The sequence below is a fragment of the Triticum urartu genome, chromosome 5 (assembly GCF_003073215.2).
Source record: "Triticum urartu cultivar G1812 chromosome 5, Tu2.1, whole genome shotgun sequence".
NCBI classification, from domain to species: Eukaryota; Viridiplantae; Streptophyta; class Magnoliopsida; order Poales; family Poaceae; genus Triticum; species Triticum urartu.
The window spans coordinates 158,039,916-158,064,253 of record NC_053026.1 but is presented as its reverse complement, the minus strand read 5'-3'; positions in this window follow the sequence as shown (position 1 = coordinate 158,064,253).

Here is a 24,338-nt window from a genome sequence, read left to right as displayed (position 1 = left end):
TCCATCATCCTTTCCTCACTTGGGACAATGTTCTAAAAATGATGATCATCACACTTTTATTTTTCTTACAACTCAACAATTACAACTCGATACTTAGAACAAAATATGACTCTATATGAATGGCTCCGGCGGTGTACCAGGATATGCAATGAATCAAGAGTGACATGTATGAAAGAATTATGAATGGTGGCTTTGCCACAAATACGATGTCAACTACATGATCATGCTAGCAATATGACAATGATGGAGCGTGTCATAATAAACGGGACGGTGGAAAGTTGCATGGCAATATATATCAGAATGGCTATGGAAATGCCATGATACGTAGGTATGGTGGCTGTTTTGAGGGAGGTATATGGTGGGTGTATGATACCGGTGAAAATTGCGCGGTATTAGAGAGGCTAGCAATGGTGGAAGGATGGGAAAAGTGCGTATAATCCATGGACTCAACATTAGTCATGACGAACGCATATACTTATTGCAAAAATCTAGAAGTTATCAAAGCAAAGTATTACACGCATGCTCCTAGGGGGATAGATTGGTAGGAAAAGACCATCACTCGTCCCCGACCACCACTCATAAGGAATACAATCAATAAATAAATCATGCTCCGACTTCATCGCATAACGGTTCACCATACGTGCATGCTACGGGAATCACACACTTTAACACAAGTATTCTTTAAATTCACAATTACTCAACTAGCATGACTCTAATATTATCACCTCCATATCTGAAAACAATTATCATGCTTCAATATTTTCTTAGTATTCAACGCACTCAAAAGAAAGTTTCACAAATCTTGAATACCAAGCATATTATTATTAAGCAAATTACCATGCTATTAAGACTCTCAAAATAATCTAAGTGAAGCATGAGAGATCAATAGTTTCTTTAAAACAAATCCACCACCGTGCTCTAAAATATCTAAGTGAAGCATATAGAGCAAAATTATAACGCTCAAAAGATATAAGTGAAGCACATAGAGCAAGACTACTTAGCTTAAGAAGATATAAGTGAAGCACATAGAGTATTCTATCAAATTCTAATTCATGTATGGCTCTCTTAAAAGGTGTGTACAGGAAGGATGATTGTAGCACACTAACAAACAAAGAAACAAATAATACAAGACGCTCCAAGCAAAACACATATCATGTGGTGAATAAAAATATAGCTCCAAGTAAAGTTACCGATAGAAGTAGACGAAAGAGGGGATGCCTTCCAGGGCATCCCCAAGCTTTGGCTTTTAGGTGTCCTTAGATTATCTTGGGGTGCCATGGGCATCCCCAAGCTTAGGCTCTTGCCTCTCCTTGTTCCATAATCCATCAAATCCTTACCCAAAACTTGAAAACTTCACAACACAGAACTTAAGGTAGAAAACTCGTGAGCTCCGTTAGCGAAAGAAAACAAAATACCACTTCAAGGTACTGTAATTAACTCATTCTTTATTTATATTGGTGTTAAACCTACTGTATTTCAACTTCTCTATGGATTATAAACTATTTTACTAGCCATAGATTCATCAAAATAAGCAAACAACACATGAAAAACAGAATCTGTCAAAAACAGAATAGTCTGTAGTAATCTGTAGCTAGCGCAAGATCTGGAACTCCAAAAATTCTAAAATAAATTTCTGGACGTGAGTAATTTATCTATTAATCATCTGCAAAAAGAATTAACTAAATATCACTTTCCAAATAGAAATGAAAGAAGTTCTCCTGAGCGCTAAAGTTTCTGTTTTTTACAGCAAGTTCAACAAGACTTTCCCCAAGTCTTCCCCACGGTTCTACTTGGCACAAACACTAATTAAACACAAAAAAACACAACCAAAACAGAGGCTAGATAATTTATTTATTAATAAACAGGAGCAAAAAATCAAGGAATAAAAATAAAATTGGGTTGCCTCCCAACAAACGCTATCGTTAGCGCCCCTAGCTAGGCATAAAAGTGAGGATAGATCTAGGTATTGCCATCTTTGGTAGGTAATCCATAAGTGGCTCTCATGATAGTTTCATATGGCAATTTTATTTTGTTTATTGGAAAGGTTTCCATGCCCTTTTTAACGGAAATTTAAATATAATATTCCCTTCCTTCATATCAATAATCGCACCAACCGTTCTAAGGAAAGGTCTACCAAGAATAATAGGGCAAGAAGGATTGAAATCTATATCAAGAACAATGAAATCTACGGGCACATAATTCATATTTTCAACAATAAGAACATCATTAATCCTTCCCATAGGTTTCTTAATAGTAGAATCCGCAACATGCAAGTTTAGAGAGAATCATCAAAATCGTGGAAATCTAGCAAATCACACAAAGTTTTGGGGATAGTGGAGACACTAGCACCCAAATCACACAAAGCATAAAACTCATGATTTTTAATTTTAATTTTAATAGTTGGTTCCCACTCATCATAGAGTTTTCTAGGGAGAGAAACTTTCAACTCAAGTTTTTCTTCATAAGATTGCATCAAGGCATCAACAATATGTTCGGTGAAGGCTTTCTTTTGACTATAAGCATGTGGAGAATTTAGCACGGATTGCAACAAGGAAATACAATCAATTAAAGAGCAACTTTCATAATTAAATTCCTTGAAATCCAATATAGTGGGTTTAGCAACATCTAGATTTTTATTTGTTTCAATCCCACTTTCATCAATTTCATCATAAAGATCTAAATACTCCGAATTTTTAGAACGCCTTCTAGGTAAAGGAAGATCATATTCAGTTTCATCAAGATTCATATTGCAAAACAAAGATTTGATAGGAGACACATCAATAACTTTTAGATATTCATCTTGATTTTCATAGGAATTGGAAGAACACGCTTTAATAAAGGCATCTTTGGAAGCACGCATCCTAGCGGTTCTTTTCTTGCACTCATCAATGGATATTCTCATGGCTTTGAGAGACTCATTGATATCATTCTTAGGAGGAATAGATCTAAGCTTTAAAGAATCAACCTCAAGAGAAATTCTATCAACGTTCCTAGTCAAATCATCAACTTTAAGCAATTTCTCTTCAAGCAAAGCATTAAAATTCTTTTGTGAATTCATAAACTCTTTAACACTATTCTAAAATTCAGAGGGCATCTTATTATAATTTCCATAAGAGTTGTTGTAGGAATTCCCATAATTATTACAAGGATTACTAGGATATGGCCTAGGATTAAAATTCCCTCTATAAGCGTTGTTACCAAAATTATTTCTACCAACAAAATTCACATCCATAGATTCATTGTTATTCTCAATCAAAGTAGACAAAGGCATATCATTAGGATCAGAGGAAACACTCTTAGTAGCAAATAATTTCATAAGTTCATCGATCTTTCCACTCAACACATTGATTTCTTCTATTGCATGGACTTTTTTATTAGAAGATCTTTCAGTATGCCATTGAGAATAGTTAACCATAATATTATCTAGGAGTTTAGTAGCATCTCCTAAAGTGATTTCCATAAAAGTACCTCCCGCGGCCGAATCTAAAAGATTTCTAGAAGCAAAATTCAATCCAGCATAAATTTTTTGTATAATCATCCACAAATCCAAACCATGAGTAGGGCAATTACGTATCATTAATTTCATTCTCTCCCAAGCTTGTGCAACATGTTCATGATTAAGTTGCTTAAAATTCATAATATTATTTCTAAGAGAGATGATCTTAGCGGGAGGGAAATACTTAGAGATAAAAGCATCTTTGCACTTGTTCCAAGAATCAATACTATTTTTAGGCAAAGACGAAAACAAAGCTTTAGCACGATCTCTAAGCGAAAAAGGAAATAGCTTCAATTTAACGACATCATTATTGACATATTTTTTCTTTTGCATATCACATAAATCAACGAAGCTATTCAGATGAGTAGCGGCATCTTCACTAGGAAGGCCGGTGAATTGATCTTTCATAACAAGATTCAAAAAAGCAGTATTGATTTCACAAGATTCAGTATTGGCAAGAGGAGCAATCGGAGTGCTAAGGAAATCATTATTATTGGTATTGGTGAAGTCAAACAATTTGGTAGTATCTTGAGCCATCGCGGCAAACAAGCAATCCAACACACGGGTAAACAAAAAGGCAAGCGACAAAAAGGCAAACGGAGAAAGAGAAGGAGAAGGAGATTGGGAAAGAGAGGGCGAATAAAACGGCAAGGGTGAAGTGGGGGAGAGGAAAACGAGAGGCAAATGGCAACTAATGTAATGCGAGAGATAGGGATTGTGATGGGTACTTGGTATGTTGACTTTTTACGTAGACTCCCCGGAAACGGCACTAGAAATTCTTCTTGCTACCTCTTGATCTTGCGTTGGATTTCCCCGAAGAGGAAAGCATGATGCAGCAGAGTAGCATAAGTATTTCCCTCAGTTTTTGAGAACCAAGGTATCAATCCAGTAGGAAGCCATGCTCAAGTCCCTCGTACCTGCACAAAACGATAGCTACTCGCAACCAACGCGATTAGGGGTTGTCAATCCCTTCAAGGTCACTTACGAGAGTGAGATCTGATAGATATAATATTTTTTGGTATTTTTGGTATAGAGATGCAAAGTAAAAGGCAAAGTAAAAAAGCAAAGCAAGATTAAAGTGATGGAGATTGATATGATGAGAATAGACGCGGGGGCCATAGGTTTCACTAGTGGCTTCTCTCAAGAGCATAAGTATTCTACGGTGGGTGAGCAAATTACTGTTGAGCAATTGACAGAACTGAGCATAGTTATGAGAATATCTAGGCATGATCATGTATATAGGCATCACGTCCGTGACAAGTAGACCGAAACGATCCTGCATCTACTACTATTACTCCACTCATCAACCGCTATCCAGCATGCATCTAGAGTATTAAGTTAAAAACAGAGTAACGCTTTAAGCAAGATGGCATGATGTAGAGAGATAAATTCATGCAATATGAAATACACCACATCTTTTTATCCTCGATGGCAACGATGCAATACGTGCCTTGCTTCCCCTTCTGTCACTAGGAAAGGACACAGCAAGATCGAACCCAAAGCTAAGCACTTCTCCCATGGCAAGAAAAACCAATCTAGTAGGCCAAACCAAACTGATAATTCGAAGAAACTTGCAAAGCTAACCAATCATACATAAAAGAAATCAGAGAAGATTCAAATATTATTCATAGATAGACTTGATCATAAACCCACAATTCATCGGTCTCAACAAACACACCACAAAAAGAAGATTACATCGAATAGATCTCCATGAGAGAGGGGGAGAACTCTGTATTGAGATCCAAAAAGAGAGAAGAAGCCATCTAGCTACTAACTATGGACCCGAAGGTCTGAGGTAAACTACTCACACTTCATCGGAGGGGCTATGATGATGTAGAAGCCCTCCATGATGACGGCCCTCTTCCGGCGGAGCTCCAGAACAGGCCCCAAGATGGGATCTCCTGGATACAGAAAGTTGCGGCGCTGGAATTAGGTTTTTGGCTCCTATTATGATCGTTTGGGGGTACGTAGGTATATATAGGAGGAAGAAGTACGTCGGTGGAGCTCTGAGGGGCCCACGAGGCAGGGGGCGTGCCCTATGGGGGGGCACCCTCGTGACCGCCTCTCTGATGCCTTGGCGTAGGATCGAAGTCTCTTGGATCACGTTCGGTGAGAAAATCACGTTCCCGAAGGTTTCATTCTGTTTGGACTCCGTTTGATATTCCGTTTCTTCGGAACACTGAAATAGGCAAAAAATAGCAATTCTGCGATGGGCCTCCGGTTAATAGGTTAGTCCCAAAAATAATATAAAAGTGGAAAATAAAGCCCAATATAGTCCAAAACAGTAGATAATATAGCATGGAGCAATCAAAAATTATAGATACGTTGGAGATGTATCAGCAGCTCATGGAGAACAAAGGTAAGTAATTCCTTGTCTATATATAAAAGAAAAATGTGGTTGCGAAATGACAGGATCATCATGAATGTGCCAGGGGCCACAACCGAAGTGGCGACCCTTAAGCAAGCATTGTCCGAGGCCGAAAACAAAGCGGCCAGGGAGCGCACCGAGCGGGAAAAGAAAGAGGCATGGGTGGGCGAGGTGCAGCAAGAGCTCCAGGCTCTCATGACGAAGCACGAGGCTTTGGAGCTTGACTCGAAGACGCGAGAGTCTGAGCTTGCCGCGGCCCTCGAGAGCGTAAAGAATGCCAAGGCTGAAGCCCAAAAGGCCCTCCAAGAGATTGAGGCGATGAGGAAGATAGCGGCGGGTAAGGCATTCAATATGCAAAACAAGCATGTGAAAGTAAATTACTTGTTACTTACTTGAGTTCGGAGCTCTCTAGGAGCATTCGCAGATTTTCCCCGTAGCATGTTGGATGGCGCGAAATATTACTAGGCCGAGGAGGGAAGCTCGACGGAGAAGTTGTTCTGGTCTCAGTATTCTGGGACCGAACACCTGATGCGTATGAGCGACCAGCTGAAGCAACTGGTCGAGCTGCACAAGGCGGCCGATTAGGCCATGAAGGGCTTTATAGTCCGGATGTGGCCTGGCGACTCCCTTCCCAACAGGTACTTCGGCTTGGTGAGGCAGCTTGTGGATGCCTGCCCACGGCTGGAAGTCATCAAGCGGTCCATTTGTATCGAAGGTGCCCGCTGGGCTTTCGCCCGTGCAAAGGTGCACTGGGACAAGATGGACGCCGATAATCTCATGAAGGAGGGACCGCCGCAGGGTAAGGAGCATCTCCACCCCGAGATGTATTATGAGGGTGTCCTGAAGGGTGCCCGTCCTGTGGCGGACGAGTGTGTGAAGGATGCAATTTTTGAATGAACTTGCTCGTGTGATCCTATATTATGAAAACTTGTTCATATGCGCTATGCAGCGCTTGTTTGAATTTAAAATATTACCATCTATGCGGCTGTTTATCAAATCTGAGAGATGGCCAGTCGTCGGTTTCTGCCCCCATGCCGCGAGTGCTGGGGTGTTTGGGATAAACCTGAGCACTCTTTTTCCCATTATTGGGTCCTTCGAGGGAGGTGCTCAGCACAACGAACAAGGCAACCGGACTATAATGCTTTATCACTCTCACTTAGCCATAGAATTCTACAATTTTAAATTTTGGCAAAGCCCCTAGTATTCGGAAGGCCGAATTCGGGGTGCTATACACGCCTTAAGCCGGACAAAGCCGACTCCTCGCTCTAAGTGGCATAAGTCTTTAGGGACTCGAGACCTCTCGAACAGCGACCAGCTCTCGCCTTATCATGACAGTCAGTTTTAGGTTTCTCTACTGAGGTGCTTAGCCCAGCTGAACCGGGGCACAATCGCAGTAGTTCTCCCAGTGCTACCTTAGCCGATATAGCGGAACGTAAGGTACCAAAACATGGGAGCCGGGCAAACCCAACTATTGACCCAAGACATGACTCGGAGCTGATGCATATAATGCTATAAGTTCGGGGTGCCGCACTGTTGAAAGTGTTCGGACTTCTCACGCCATATTATGGGGTATGCTTAAGCCCCTGGCGTATTGGCCATACCAGAGTGTACGGGTGCTGAATGTCATGAATGAACATATATATAAAAAAAGAAGAATAGAGAATGCGATAATAGTCTAGTGCTATGCATTGTTTATTCAATAAGGTGCGTCAAAGCAGAATGATACAAGTAGTGCGATAAGCGAAAAGTAGGACTATTTGACATGTCCCCTCCAAGGGCATGCTGAGGAATGGTATTTAAAGCAGGTATTTCACTAGTTATCAGAAGTCACCTAGGAGTTCCATGGTGCGACGTAGCTTTCTACCTCCTTGGTTGTTGCATCATGTGTCCGACAATCATACTGCCGAGCAGGGTTTCCAGAGATTAAAGTCCTGAAAGAGAGAAAAATAACAAAGCGGGAAGCCCCTAGTGCGGTTGAGCCGCGTCTTGGGGCGTGCCGTAGTCGTGCCCCCCTCCCCACCTGTGCCCATGGTATTTTCAATGCATAATTATGTACGCGTGGCACGGATTTCGCCGTTTGTCTAGGACTGGGGTGGGGGCCGTATTGCTAGCAAACTCGGAACGTGCCAGGCGGTCTTGTTGCCGATTACTCCGGGCGCGCTTGAAGGTGTCCGTGTCCTTAATCGCCGAACTGGTGGATTGCCTTCAGAGGCTGCTTTGCGCTTCTGCTGTGAGGGCTGCAGTGTGCTCCTCCATGCAGAGAGAGCGCTCTGTGTTTCCATTGACTGTGATGACCCCCGAGGTCCTGGCATCTTGAGCTTGAGGTATGCATAATGCGGTACCGCATTGAATCTCGCAAATGCAGTTCGCCCGAGCAGTGCATGATAGCCACTGCGGAACGAGACTATATCGAAGATTAACTCCTCACTTCGGAAGTTATCCGGGGATCCGAAGACCACTTCCAGTGTGACTGAGCCTGTACAATGGGCCTCTACACCTGGTATGACACCTTTGAAGGTCATTTTTGTTGGTTTGATCCTTGAGGGGTCTATGCCCATTTTGCGCACTGTGTCCAGATAAAGCAGGTTTAGGCTGCTGCCACCGTCCATAAGGACTCGAGTGAGGTGAAATCCGTCGATGATTGGGTCTAAGACCAGTGTGGCGAATCCACCATGACGGATACTAGTGGGGTGTTCCCTGCGATCAAAGGTGATCGGACCGGAGGACCATGGGTTGAACTTTGGGGCGACTGGCTCCAACGCGTATACGTCCGTTAGCGCACACTTCCACTCCCTCTTGGGGATGTGGGTTGCGTATATCATGTTCACCGTCCGCACTTGTGGGGGGAACCTCTTCTGTCCTCCGGTGTTCGGCGGTCGGGGCTCCTCCTCGTCATCACTATATAACCCCTTATCTTTGTTTTCGGCGTTTAACTTGCCAGCCTACTTGAACACCCAACAATCCCTGTTGGTGTGCTTGGCTGGCTTGTCGGGGTGACGTGTATTTGACACAAGCGATCGAGTATACGGTCCAAACTGGACGGGCCCAGAGTGCTTCTTTTGAATGGCTTTTTCCGCTGACCGGGTTTAGAGCCTTTGGATCCGGCATTGACTGTTGTATCCTCGGTATTGTCGTTGTTGATGCGGCGCTTGTGTTTGTTGCAACGTGACCTGCCATTGCCATCCTTGGTACCCGAAGTACCATGGTTCTTTGATACATTATTGCTGCAAGCCAGCTAGCTGTCTTCTCCCACGCAAAAGCGGGTCATGAGCGTCGTGAGGGCTGCCATAGGCTTCGGCTTTTCCTGGCCAAGGTGCCGGGCGAGCCACTCGTCGTGGATGTTGTGCTTAAAAGCTGCTAGGGCCTCTTCATCCGGACAGTCGACGATTTGATTTTTCTTTGTCAGGAACCATGTGCAGAATTGCCTGGCCAATTCCTCTGGCTGCTGAATTATGTGGCTCAAGTCATCAGCATCTGGTGGTCGCACATAAGTGCCCTGGAAGTTGTCAAGGAATGCGGCTTCTAGATCTCCCCAACAGCCAATGGATTCTGCTGGCAGGCTGTTGAGCCAATGTCGAGCTGGTCCTTTGAGTTTGAGTGGGAGGTATTTGATGGCGTGTAGATCGTCACCGCGGGCCATGTGGATGTGTAGGAGGAAGTCCTCGATCCATACCGCAGGATCTGTTGTGCCGTCGTATGATTCAATATTTACGGGTTTGAAACCCTCTGGGATTTGGTGATCCATTACTTCGTCCGTGAAGCATAGGGGGTGTGCGGCGCCTCTGTACTGGGCTACATCACGACACAGCTCAAATGAGTCTTGTCCGCTGTGTTCGGCCCGACCGGATTTACTTTTACTGTATCCGGCGTGACGGTTATCGTCTCGCATAGTGGCGCACCCTCGTGGTCCGTAGATTGATCTTGCGTGTTTTGCTTTATCCTCCAGTACGTCTCGCAGGTGTGGCGTATTTCCCCATGCCTGGACATTTTTATTTGAGTGGCGTCGGGGTGTGGGATGAGCTTTTGGCTGAAATGCCTCTCTATCACGGCCACGAGGTGCCTGATCAGCCGCATCATACACTGGAGATGTAGGTTTTGGTGCTTCCTCCTCCAGTCGGGGTAGCAACCTGCGCTTTGGGTAACTCTTGGAGAAACGTTTGAGTTTATATTCCTTGGCCGCAAGGACTTCAGTCCATATGTCAGCTAGCAAATCTTGATCAGCTTGAAGCTGTTGTTGCTTTTTCTTAAGGCTATTTGCCATAGCTATAATCCGGCGCTTGAAGCGCTCTTGTTCGACGGGATCCTCAGGCACGACGAATTCGTCATCGTCGAGGCTTGCCTCGTCTTCAGAGGGAGGCATGTAATTATCATCCTCCGCCTCTCCATCTGCTGCTCTCTCGGGAGGGCTGGCTTCTCCATCCTCCTGCCCTAAATCTTGCTGGAGGGGATTGTTATCGTCTTCGGCACTATCCGGAGTGCTATTATCTCCTGTGCCGGTGTCACCGCTTTTGCTATGGCGAGACTTAGAGAGGTGCCGCTGACGTCGGTGCTTGGGTTGCTTCTTGGAGGGGTCATCCTCCGCTGTCCCTTCGCCATTGCCTTCTTTGGGTGTGTCCACCATATATATGTCATATGACAAGGTGGCTGTCCAGTGCCCTGTGGGCAGCGGTTCTTGTTCGCCTCCTGCATCGTCGTCCATGCCATCGATGTCTTCGGAGTCGAAGTCGAGCATGTCAATCAAATCGTCAACAATGGCTACTAAGTGGGCGGTGGGTGGGCGGCGAATTTCTTCGTCATCCGCATCCCAATCCTGCCGGACATAGTTCGGCCAGGACTCTCCTGACAAGGAGAGAGACCTTAATGAGTTCAGTATGTCGCCGAAGGGTGAGTGCTGAAAGATATCCGCGGAGGTAAACTCCATGATTGGCGCCTAGTCGGATTCGATAGGCACGGGTGCAGGCGGTTCGGAGTCCGTGGCCGGGGAAGGATCCGGCAGCTTGGAATCATGGCTCTCGTGAAGGGTAAGGTCGATACTCGGCTCGATCGCCACTAAGGATACGGCCTCCGTGGCGGGGTTTATCCACCCGTCCATGGATGGCGCAATTGGCTCCGAATTGAGGGTCGGAGCGGTTGTCGGCGCGATCTCCTGAACACTGTCCGATGGTAGAACTAAATCATGCTCATCGTGACCCTGTGGAGCACTAGGCGGGGGCTCGAATCCATCGAAGATCAAGTCTCCGCGGATATCGTACGTGTAGTTTAAGCTTCCAAACCTGACCTGGTGGCCAGGGGCGTAACTCTCAATCTGCTCCAGATGGCCAAGAGAGTTGGCTCGCAGTGCGAAGCCGCCGAACACAAATATCTGTCCGGGGAGAAAAATCTCACCCTGAACTGCATCGGTATCGATGATTGAAGGAGCCATCAAGCCTAATGATGACGACACAGAGGAACTCTCAATCAAAGCACCAATGTCAGTGTCAAAACCGGCGGATCTTGGGTAGGGGGTCCCGAACTGTGCGTCTAAGGCGGCTGGTAACAGGAGGCAGGGGACACGATGTTTTACCCACGTTCGGGCCCTCTTGATGGAGGTAAAACCCTACGTCCTGCTTGATTATTCTTGATAATATGAGTAGTACAAGAGTTGATCTACCACGAGATCGGAGAGGATAAACCCTAGAAGCTAGCCTATGGTATGATTGTATGTTGTGCTACGGACTAAAACCCTCCGGTTTATATAGACACCGGAGAGGGCTAGGGTTACACAAGGTCGGTTACAAAGGAGGAGATATCCATATCCATATTGCCTAGCTTGCCTTCCATGCCAAGTAGAGTCCCATCTGGACACGGGACGAAGTCTTCAATATCGTATCTTCATAGTCCAACAATCCAGCCAAAGGATATAGTCCGGCCGTCCGGAGACCCCCTAATCCCGGACTCCCTCACCTGGTATAGAGGTGCCGCCGACCCATGTGCTTTACCGATGAGGTAATGTAGCACCAGTTTCCGGAAGGGTTTAAACCCGTGAACATCGAGCCTTACGATGGCATGACATATCCCATTGTATGGATTGATGATTTTCTTCTCCACATTCACATGGCGCGTGGAGATGATCTCCACGCCATCAAATACCTCCCCTAAAGCTAAAAGGACCAGCACGACACTGGTTGAATAGCCTCCCAGAGAACTCCATTGGCAGTTGGGAGAACTTAGAGGACGCTTTTCTGGACAACTTTCAGGGCACTTATGTCCGGCCACCGGACGCAGATGACCTGAGTCACATAGTCCAGCAACCCGGAGAGTCAGCCCGCAAACTCTGGACTCGGTTCATAATTAAAAAGAACCAAATCGTCGACTGTCCGGACGCCGAAGCCTTAGCGGCCTTTAAGCGCAACGTCTATGACGAATGGCTCGCCCAACACCTCGGTCAGGAAAGGCCAAAGAGTATGGCATCTCTTACTGCACTTATGACATGCTTATGTGCAGGCGAAGATAGCTGGTTGGCTCGTACAAGCAAAAGTACCAGTGACCCCGACACCTCTGAGGACAGGGATGGCAATGGAAGGCCACAACGTGGCAAAAGTAAGCGTCAGAAAAACAATGAAGAAACCAAGGATACGACAGTAAACGCCAGATTCAGTGGCTCTAAACCCGGTCAACAGAAGAAGTCGTTCAAAGGAAATAGGGACGGTTCATCCAATTTGGATGAAATATTGGATAGGCCTTGCTAGATTCATGGCACCCTGGACAAGCCTGCCAACCACACCAACAGAAACTGCTGGGTTTTTGAACATGCCAGTAAATTAAAAACCGAACATAAAGGAAAAGGACCTCAAAGCGAGGACGATCATGAGCCCCGCCCTCCAAACATAGAGGGGCAGAAGAAGTTTCCCCCGATGTGAAAACGGTGAACATGATATATGTCACCCACATCCCCAAGAGGGAGCACAAATGCGCATTAAGTGACACCTACGCCGTGGAGCCTGTCGCCCCAAAATTCAACCCATGGTCGGCTTGTCCGATCACCTTTGATCGCAGGAACCACCCAACCAGTATTCGTCACGGAGGTTCGGCAGCCCTGGTCTTGGATCCCATCATCGACGAATACCACCTCACTAGAATCCTTATGGACGGCAGCAGTAGTCTCAACTTGATCTATCAAGGCAATGTCCGTAAAATGGGTATCGACCCGTCCAGAAGCAAGCCTAGTAACACTACCTTCAAAGGAGTGATACCCAGTGTGGAGGCCCGCTACACGGGCTCCTTAACACTGGAAGTAGTATTCGGCTCTCTAGAGAAATTTCAAAGTGAAGAATTGATCTTCGACATCGTCCCTTTCTGCAGTGGTTATCACGCACTCCTTGGACGAAATGCTTTCGCATGCTTTAATGTAGTCCCACACTATGCTTATTTAAAGATCAAAATTCCCGGACCGCATGGCATCATCACAGTCAATGGAAATATGGAGCGCTCCCTCCGTACTGGGGAGCACACCACAGTCCTAGCAGCCGAGGTACAGAACGGCCTCAGCAAGGCGAACAACTCATCGGTCATCAAGACCCATGATACCGTAAAGCGATTTCGATCCACATTGCAACACGACAGCTCGGCGGATCCGGAGCTTGAATAGCAGTTCGGCCTCTGCCGATCGCCCCATCAGGTTGCGGCATACATACCACGCGTGCATAATTACGCACTTAAAATACCTTAGGCAGCACCGAAGGCATACTGTGGAAAAGGTCTATAGTACGACTTGACCCTATTCGGACCTTAACCTCTTTTCTCCTTTTCTTTTTCTTTTCGCCAAAGGTTCATTTAAAACCTACCTATTCTACCGTTGCACAGGGGCTCCTTTCCATGCCCCCTCTCTTGTAGACAACCATCAACTCCTCCTCTCAAAGTATTTCTAATCAAGGAGAAACGGCGCAGACATGCAGCAGGGCACCATTAGGATCTTCAAGCCACTGTTTTCTCAAAAAGCCATGTATAAACCTTTCCCTTGTGTAAACTTACGGCATGTAAAATGTCCTTGGCCTTCGGGCATTATCTGTAATGACACATCTCGACGTATTAATCAGGGTATAAAGGAAGCAGTTGATTACCACTTCTATTTGGTACTCATCTATTTTACATTATCATCTGTATTTCCTCCCTACTTATGACTGCCACACATGCTTTAGTACGGCTATCAACACCAAGGGTTGTATCCGGCCCGGCACATTTTCAAGTCCGAACTCCTATAGGGTACTCTTCGGCGTCCTGGATATTGCATTATATGCATCGGCTCCAAATCATGTCTTTGGTCTATAGTTGGGTTGCCCAGCTCATGTTCTTACCACCTTATGTTCCGCTCGTTCGGCTAAGGTAGTAAAGGGAGAACTACTGCGATTGTGTTTCTGGTTCGTCTGGTCAAATACCTCAATAGAGAAAGCCAAAAACTGACTCTCATGATAAAGCAAGAGTTGGTCGGTGATTCGGTGACTTAGTCTTATACTAAAATCGTTCACGATTCACGCCGCGTGGAACCAGCACCGTAGTTTGGATAGACGCACATGCACCAGGGGCTAGTACTTAGCTCCACATTCAAACTCCTATGGCTAAGTGAAAGTAATAAAGCCACATAGTTTGATTGCCTGGTTCACCTCGCAGACGCCTCCTTTATGGACCAAGACGTTGGATAAAGTGCGGTCACACGTTACATCGAGCACCCCCGTAACATCTGTGTGGGGGCTGAAGCCGACGACTGGCAACTTTTAGAAATAAACGGTCGCACAGGAGGAAAAATCACTTGAAACAGAAGGTGCAAACATAGATATATTACAAGCCTGGGTTCACAAACAAAGTTTTTACAACCCAAACACATCTAATCAAATAACACATCCTTAGAACATTGGTTGTCTACCATTCGGGCCCCTTCTAGGAAGTCGTCGAAGTACCTCTCCGGCTTCCGATGATCCTTCCCTTCGGGCGGGCCTGTGGTTGCCACTTCGGTCGCCTTCGTTTTTTCCCATTGCATCTTGACATGAGCGAAGGCCATCCGGGCACCTTCTACGTAGGCCAAGCGCTTCACAGCATCAATCTGAGGGCGCACATCAACCAGCCCCTTTACCATACCAAAGTAGCCGCTAGGGATCGGCTCGGCTGGCTAGAGCTGGACTATTAAGTCCTTGATGTCCAAACCTGCTATGCCATGCAATTCCGTCAGCTACTTCAGCTGGTCGTTCAGTGGCGTAGGGTGTTGAGGCATGAGAAACTGCGACCAGAACAACTTCTCGGTCGAGTTCCCTTCCTGGGCTTTGAAGAACTGTGCGGCATCGGCGGCACTCGGGTGAGCAACACATACTTCTGACCTCCAAATACACTCTACAAAAAAAAGGTCTTACCAGCCACTATCTGCTTTGCCTAATGGATCTCTTCATGAGCACCCCGGGACTCGGTCCGCGCCTCCTTGGCTTCTTCGAGAGCCTTGGCGAGGTCGCCTGACTGGGCCAAAGTCTTCTCCTCCAGAGCCTCGCATTTTCTCATGGCATCCTTCAGCTCCTGCTCGACTTCTGCCAACCGAGCTTCGTGTTGGCGGCGGGCAGCCTGCTCGGCCTGCAGTTCTGCAGCCGCTCTATCAGCAGCTGCCTTATTCGCCTCTGCCTCTTTTTGGGCCTGGGCGAGGGCGCCTCTGAGGCTCTCGACCTCAGTCGCACTCACTATGATTATAACCAAAAGCATATCATGATTTAACCTCTACAGATGTGTATCACTTCTGATATAACAATAAATTACTCTTTACACATTATCTGCATACCTTGCATGTCATCGAACCGCTTATTGATGCGGTCGATTTCTTCATCGGCCACCCGAAGCTTCCGATTGAGTTTGGAAACTTCTGCGGCCTGGGAGGGCGCCGCCAACAGGGAAGCATGTTGTAACAAAAAAGTAGTATGTAAAACTCTCCCGAATACTATGTGGATCCTCTGTCCTGTTTCTTTCAGACCGGACAGAGCCTCGGGGGCTACTGTCTAAATACAGGTATATTCCTCTATATGAAACAAAAATGTTTAGGACATTATGTTGCATACCTCAAAGCCTGTCAGTAGGATGGTGAAGGCTTCGTTCAGTCGCTTTTCACAGACTGAACCTTCTCCACCACCACACTCATCAAGGTGCAGTGCTCCTCCATGATGGAAGCACATTGCAGTGCTTCTCTAGAGCGTTCGACACCTCCGGATTAGTGGAGGTCGTCGGTGGAGCTGATGCTCCTCCCCCCTCCTTCGAAGGGGGCTGCTCACCCGATCTTGAAGCTATGTTGGTCTCCAAAATGGTGTCCGTCTAGGTCCCGGACTGTTGGGGGTCCCCACCATCGGTAGTCATAGGGGTCGCCTCCCCTATGTCTTCGGCGACTGAGGTATTAACCTCGGACGCCTTCGCAACAGCCTCGTCCGCCCCCTCTTGGCCAGGAGAGGTCCTTTGAGATAACACCTCGGTGTCATCCATGGTAATAGGCGAGGGGGCTCGTGGCGGCGTCTCGCTCTTTGCCATATCGGGTGGCAAAGAGTTCCCCTTCGACAATGAAGTTTGCGGGAGCTCGCGGGGAGGGCTGAACGGCACATAGCAAAATAACTTACATAATGGAAATAGGAAGGCCGAAGATAAGCAGTGAGTATCTGAATACTTATGATTCGGCCAGGGGCTTCACTCTAGCAGGCTTTTTGGGGACTAGTTCGGCATCTGTGTCCGAACTGTCCTGGAGGATCACCTTCCCTCTCTTGGGCACCTCCCCCTTCGGGTCTTCGGAGGCCGCCCTCTTCTTCTTCCTCCCCTTGCGAGGGGAGTCACTTTCCACCACCTTCTCCTCTTTGTCTTCCTCGTCTCCCTCGTGTGAATAGAGGGCTTCGGTCTCTTCGGACACTGTGTTTGAAGGACCCTTGTGGCGGGGGCCGCCCTTGGCCTTCTTGCCCTTCTTCTTCTTGTCCTTCTTGTCCGGCGCTTGATACGATACCGGGACCAACATCTCTGTTAGCTGGGGGTGACTGGGTTCTCCTGTAGTGGCGCCGGACAGTTGAGCTGCTCCGCCTTCGCCGTCCAGCCCTGTACGAGAAGAGGATAATATAGTCTTCATCACATCGGATGTGTTAGCCAAATAAGCCTTCGAAAGAGTTATGCTTACCACTGCGGTCGGGTGAAAGGACATGTGGTGCGCCCATGTGTGGTTTTGGTAATTGATGACATTCTCTATGGACTAATGGTTGCATTGAGTTATATTTGAAGGATTTGTCCATAGGAATTACTTGAATTCCGTGGGTTTTTTTCAAGGAGTTTATGTGTTGACCAAGGTTCTATTAATGAATTATCCAAATATTGGTCATATGAGAGTTGAGCATATAGCAAGCATGTCTTGAAGAAGACGATTGTGTGATCATTCATGTTTACCTTCAAGACATCATCCAAATGTAGAGAGTTGGAAAGAGTCAAGGTTGATCAAGACTAAGTATAGAGAGTGATTCAATTTGATCATCACACAAAGAGTAGAAGATACACTGAGTGGGATCAAGTGATCTCACGGTTTGGTAAGCATTGTCCATTGTGCTTTGTGTACTAACCCATGGTCTTTGTGCGAGTTCTATGTGGGGTTAAGTTTGCTTCCATGGGCTTGCGTCAAGAGGAAGATCACATACAACCCATGGAGGATCACATCAAATCAAGGTTGTGTTGTGCAAGTTCAAGTGGAGCATCACGAAGAAATCATGCTTGTATCTTGTCGTCCATTATGGTGACAATGGACTTGTGAAGGTGTGCCAAAGAGTGACTCACCCATAGTGGAGCATGGGGGGGGGCAATCAACTAGCCTTCATCGAGCCAACGCAATCACGAAAGGTGGAACAACTTGAGGGAGTCAAGATCATCAACATATAGCTCAAGTGGACTTCATGCAAGGCAAAGGTTTGCCCTTGATAGGTTCTCTATTTTACCGGTCTCATAGTGGTAGTTTGGAGACCGGGTTATAGGATCGATTGTCGTACTATCGAGGGGGCTCTCAAGTGAGTAGCTTGATCGTATCGTTCGTAGAGAGCTCAAACCATTGCATTCTTGCATCATCTTTATTGGTTCTTGTTTCGTTTTCTCCTTGTGAGATTTGGAGCCTATGGTCATCTTCTTGACAAGCTCGAGTTCATCAAAAACGGAGTTCACATGCTTCTTCTATTGCATTTTCGGTGTTGGAAGTTTTAACAGTCTTATTCGAGGAAGGGTTCTCACCATTTTCTTATGGGCCCTTTCTAATTTCCTTCTTATATTTTTTTCTATCAAGATTGTGTTAGCCCTTGTCGCTATCTTTCCAACAAACTTGGTTTCGTTGAATTCGGAGTCCGTTGGCAGAAGTTGTGTCGGTTTTGGTGTCCTTAAAAAGGCTGCAGGGGTACTACCACTCATGGGAGCAGTAATACCGCTTGGAGGGGATGTAATTTTTTACTACCATTCTTGGGAGCGGTACTACCGCGGCTACTTCTGTGGCTACTTCTGCTCTGGACCAAAAACTCGTCTTAAGTCCAGTGGTGGTAGACACGGATGTATTTTTTTAGTGCCGCTCGCAAGCAGGAATACCACTACCCTTTGAGGTAGTACCGCTACCCCTAGTGGTAGTACCGTGATGTCGAGCGGTAGTACCGCTCTGTGCGGGCTATGAGCATAATGGTTGGATTTTTTTCCCACCTATAAAAGGAGGTCTTCTTCCACAATGAACCTTATCCTTTAAGTTCGTGTTCTTCCCCCATTGTTGGGCTTCTTTGAGCTTGCTATCTCTCAATCCCTCCATGGATTCTTGGTAGTTTTGGGGGGAAAAGAGAGAGGAGATCTAGATCCACATTTCCATCAATCACTTTCTCCTCCATGTGAAGGGAAACCCTTGGATCTAGATCTTGGACTTCTTGGTGTTCTCCTTCTTGTTCTTCCTCTCATTTTCCTCCCTAGCATCTGTTGCTTTGGTGGGATTTGGGAGAGAAGGACTTGGGCACTCCGTGTGCCCTTACCATTGCATTTGTGCATCGGTTTGAGTTCTCCTTGGTGATACGTGGAAGTTACAAGTTGAGAAGCTTATTACTCTTGGGAGCTTGGTACCCTTGAGCTTGTTCCTCTTGGGTGCTTGGGCGCCCTAGACGGTTGGTGGTGTTCGGAGCTCAATCATTGTGGTGTAAAGCTCCGAGCAAGCGTCGGGGTCTACAATTAGGTTGTGGAGATCTTCCCAAGCAATTTGATGGGTTCCGGTGACCGCCCCCAAGGGTTGCCAAAGTGTACGGGTTCGGTGACCGCCCCCAAGGGTTGCCATTTGTACGGGTTCGGTGACCGCCCTCAAGGGTGCCTTAGTGGAATCACGTCATCTTGCATTGTGCGTGGGCGTGAGGAGATTACGGTGGGCCAAGTGGCTTCTTGGGGACCATTGTGCCTCCACACCGCTCCAAACAGAGATTAGCATCCGCAAGGGTGTGAACTTCGGTATACATCGTCGGCTCTGTGTGCCTCAGTTATCTCTTACCCGAGCCCTTTACTTATGCACTTTACTTTGTGATAGCCATATTGTTTCTTGTCATATATCTTGCTATCACTTAGTTGTTTATCTTGCCTAGCATAAGTTGTTGGTGCACATAGGTGAGCCTAGTTGTTGTAGGTTTTGTGCTTGACAAATTAACCGCTAGGTTTATTCCGCATCTGTTCAAGCCTAAACCGTAATTATTTTAAAGCGCCTACTCACCCACCTTCTAGGCGACATCCTCGATTTTTCACTTGGTTCTCGCTGTCGAGTCCGATGTCCTTAGTCTTCATTGGCCAACTCTTTGGGCCTTGAAAAGCTGCTTCCATATGTCTTTGTGCATGGTGCCAAAGAAGTGCTTCAAGGTCCATGGTTCTTCCGGATTGAACTCCCACATGGGGGAGGCCCGGAGTTGGCAGGGAAGGACACATTGGAAGAGCAACACTTGGATCACGTTCGTGAGACCAGTGTTTTTGCCCAACATGTTGGAGATGCGCTTCAATAGCATCATCACCTCCGGTTAGGAGAATGAAGGCCCTTGGCGGTCCATGAGGTGAGTCTCGTGGGGGGTTCAAATCTGAAGTCAGGCGTGGTTGCCCACATGGCGTCGTGGGGTTCAATGATGTAGAACCACTCCTGCTGCCACACCTTGACTGTCCCCACAAAAGCCCCCTTGGGCCAGACGGCGCTTGGAAGCTTGCTCGCCATAGCTCTGCCGCAGTCCGCGTGTTGCCCATCGACCACCTTCAGCTTCAGATTGAAGACCTTGAGCCATAGGCCAAAGTGTGGGGGGATGCGGAGTAGAGCCTCACACACGACAATAAACGTCGATATGTGGAGGAAGGAATTTGGGGCTAGATTATGGAAATCTAGTGTCAGATTTCGGGTTCCGGCAAAATCCTTGAGGTTTGAACACTGGGGTGCGCACAAAGATCTCTCCTCCCTCTAGCTCACGCCCTCACCATGATCTCAAGGCTCAACGCGTCGAACTCGCAGAACAAAGGGACACAAGATTTATAATGGTTCGGACCACCGATGTGGTGTAATACCCTACTCTAGTGTGATGTAGTGGATTGCATCTTGGGCTGAGGACGAATAGTTACAAGGGAAGAACAGCCTCCCGGGGAGAGGTGCTCTTGTGCTTGGTGAGTTTGTGTGTGGCCTTGGTGGAATGGATCCGGTCCAAGATTCGATCTCTCCCTCTACGGTGGAGGCTAGCCCTATATATAGAGGCCCGGGTCCTCTTCCAAAATATTCGGCGGGAAGGGATCCCACAACGGCCAATTTGAAGGGGGACAACTAGTACAAGCTATCTTGACAAAAGATGGTCTTCGCCTGCCAAAGGCTCTGGTGGTGACGCCGTCCTGGGCTCCATAGTGACCTCCGTCCTGCCGTCCTGCTGGTCTTGGTCTCGTTGCACCAATATGGAAACCTTTAAATGAGGCCTTGGGACTCCTCGCCTGCGCTTGCCTCTTTAGCACCAAAGAGGAAATGAGGACACTGCGCGCTGGCGCCCCCCTGGTGCCCGGCTGGCCTTGGGCATCATGGCTTGTGTCATAGGAACCTCGCGAGGTGCCCCTGCCTTGATCTCTCCGCACCTCGCGAGCCAGCCTGGTGAGGCCGCCCCCGAGGAGGTCTCGTGTCGTCCGCTTCGCGAGGCTCGGCCCCTCGCGAGGGTCTTGAGTGATTGCTAGTGAAGATGGCCCGTACGGGGCCACTAACGGAGCCACGCCGTGGGGCGCAGGCAGGCAAGTCTGGGGACCCCGTTCCTAGTACGCTGACGTCTAGTCCGTAATAAAACATGAGGCCTCTAACAAAGGGGTGGAGGGGCAACCCTAGCCCTCAGAGTAAATGGGGAATGAATACGACCCTCTCGCCGGGCTCAGGAGTGTGTATGACCTGATCTTTGTCAAGGATCCTATGCATGGAATCAGTGGACAGATAGCCCATGCTCCGGAGCTCCTTGATGTCCTTCTCGGTGACGGATGAGGTCTCCCACTTGCCCTTGGAACCGGATCCAGCCATGGCTGGCGAGGGTGGTGGCGGTTGGAAAGATTGAAGTTTTGGGCGCTTAGGCTCAGAGGTGGGAAGACAGGAGCTAGAAGAAGGCATGGGGGAAAAGGAGGAATCTTTACCCTCTTATAGGCAGTGAAATACCAAACGCCCCCCTTCTCAAGCCTTAAAACTCGCCTATTCCCAAAGAGATCGTGCGAAAGGCGCGGTTGGATTACCCAAAACCGTATTGATGAGAATCCCGCAATGGGCGGGCACGATCTCTATTTTGACAAGATGTGCCAATGGAGGCTGAGCCTCAAAACACGAAATGGGAGGCGTTAAAATGGTTTGAAATATTAAAAGAGCCAAGCGTGACGCTTCGGTGAAAAAGGTGTCAGTAAAAGACACTTTTTTATTTTGGCATCTTGCTTTCGTGGTAAGGGTTGTATTAATTATACAGAGCCGGATACAGTTCCTTTGTGCAGGGAACATTCTTAAAAGATTCAGGCAAAGAAAGCCGCCTTGCAACGCCGAAGACAATCTGCGTGCCGAACACATCGTCATCGAAGACTGGTTCAGGGGCTACTGAGGGAGTCCTGGATTAGGGGGTCCTCGGGTGTCCAGATTATTTGATATGGGTCGGACTGATGGGCCGTGAAGATAAAAGCATAAGAATTTTTCCCCATGTCTGGGTAAGACTCTTATATGCATGGATGGCAAGTTTGATGTCCAGATATGTTATTTCCTTCCCCTTCAAACCGACTCAGTACAACCCTAGGCCCCTCAAGTGTATATATAAACCGGAGGGTTTAGACTGTAGAAATGATCAGAATTCTCATAGGCTAGACAGCTAGCGTTTAGCCATTACAATCTCGAGCTATATCAACTCCTATAACCCCTATACTCATCGAATACAATCAAGCAGGACGTAGGGTTTTACCTCCTTTAAGAGTGCCCGAACCTGGGTAAACATCGTTTCCCCATCATCCCTTGTCACTATCGATCCTCAGACGCATATTTTGGGACCCCTACCTGAGATCTGCCGGTTTTGACACCGACAACAGGTGCTAAGCCTTCCATGTAGGCAAAAAAATTGATGTGGCAAGTTATTTAAGAGAAGAGAGATGGGTGTGGTGATCCCAGGAAGAAACAATGCTAAGCACAGGAATCTATGAAAAACATTTAAATGAAGGAATCCCACCAATACATGAAAAGCTTTAGTTGCTAAATCATTAAATAAAGCAAGCTTAGCTACCATAAGCTAAGCAGCTATGCATTGGGAAGTATAGTTGCTAAACTATTTAATGTGCTTAGCACCACATCTAAGCACCGATGCATTGGCAACAGCCTTAGTTGACATAATTAAAGGCCTTACCATTTAATTACTCTGGCGAAGTGTGCCTAAAGCATTGAAGTCTATTAACTAACTATTACTGCATGAGGCTCACAATCTAGTTTATACTAGGCTAATGATTGCATATTTTTGCTTGCTACAGTAGGTTTGTATGAATCCCTCTGCTGTTCATTATGCTCCCTAAGACTTTAATTGAGCTACAGAATGGCCAACTACTTGCTTACTTATACGCAACATGCTCTCTAAATTTGTAACCAGTCTGTGTTTTGGATTTGGCCCCAACATCATGCTCCTCTGGTGAGCTAAGAGAGATTTCTGTATGCGGGCTGCACAAGCTACCATTTTAATTTTTAAATATCACCTGCTTATGCTTCATGACGTGTGATATGTTTCCAACGTATCTATAATTTTTTATTGCTCCATACTATTGTATTATCAATCTTGGATGTTTATATGCATTTATATGCTATTTTATATGATTTTTGGGACTAATCTATTAACCTATAGCCCAGTGCCAGTTTTTGTTGTTTCCTTGTTTTTGAGTTCTACAAAAAAGGAATATCAAATGGAGTCCGAATAACCTGAAAATTTATAGTGATTTTTTATGGACCAGAAGAAGCCCCCGAAGAAAAAGAGTTGGGCCAGAAGAGTCCCAAGCCAACCACAAGGGTGGAGGGTGCACCCTACCCCCCGGGTGCATACTCCATCCTTTTGGTTGACTCATGGACCCCTCTGACGTGAAACCGATGCCAAAAATTCCTATAAATACAGAAACCTCCAAAAAGATTGGGAGTTCTTCCGCCGCAAGCCTCTATAGCCACCAAAACCCAATCGGGACCTGTTCTGGCACCCTGCCGGAGGGGGGAATCATCACCGGTGGCCATCTTCATCATCCTGGCAGTCTCGATGACGAGGAGGGAGTAGTTCACCCTTGGGGCTAAGGGTATGTACCAGTAGCTATGTGTTTGATCTCTCTCTCTCTCTCGTGTTCTTGATTTGGCACGATCTTGGTGTACCACGAGCTTTGCTATTATAGTTGGATCTTATGATGTTTCTCCCCCTCTACTTTCTTGTAATGGATTGAGTTTTGCATTTGAAGTAATCTTATCGGATTGAGTCTTTAAGGATTTGAGAACACTTGATGTATGTCTTGCAAGTGCTTATCTGTGGAGACAATGGGATATTCGCGTGATCTACTTGATGTATGTTTTGGTGATTAACTTGCGCGTTCTGTGACCTTGTGAACTTATGTAAAGGGTTTGCCACATGTATTACGTCTTGATTCTCTAGTAGAAACTTTGGTGCACTCTTTGAAGTTCTTTGTGTTGGTTTGAATAGATGAATCTGAGATTGTGTGATGCATATCTTATAATCAAACCCACGGATACTTGTGGTGAGATTGGAGTATCTAGGTGACATTAGGGTTTTGGTTGATGTGTGTCTTAAGGTGTTATTTTAGTGTGAACTCTAGCGATGTTTGTGACACTTATAGGAATAGCCCAATATATCGATCAGAAAGAATAACTTTGAGGTGGTTTCATACCCTCAATAATCTCTTCATTTGTTCTCCGCTATTAGTGACTTTGGAGTGACTCTTTGTTGCATGTTGAGGGAT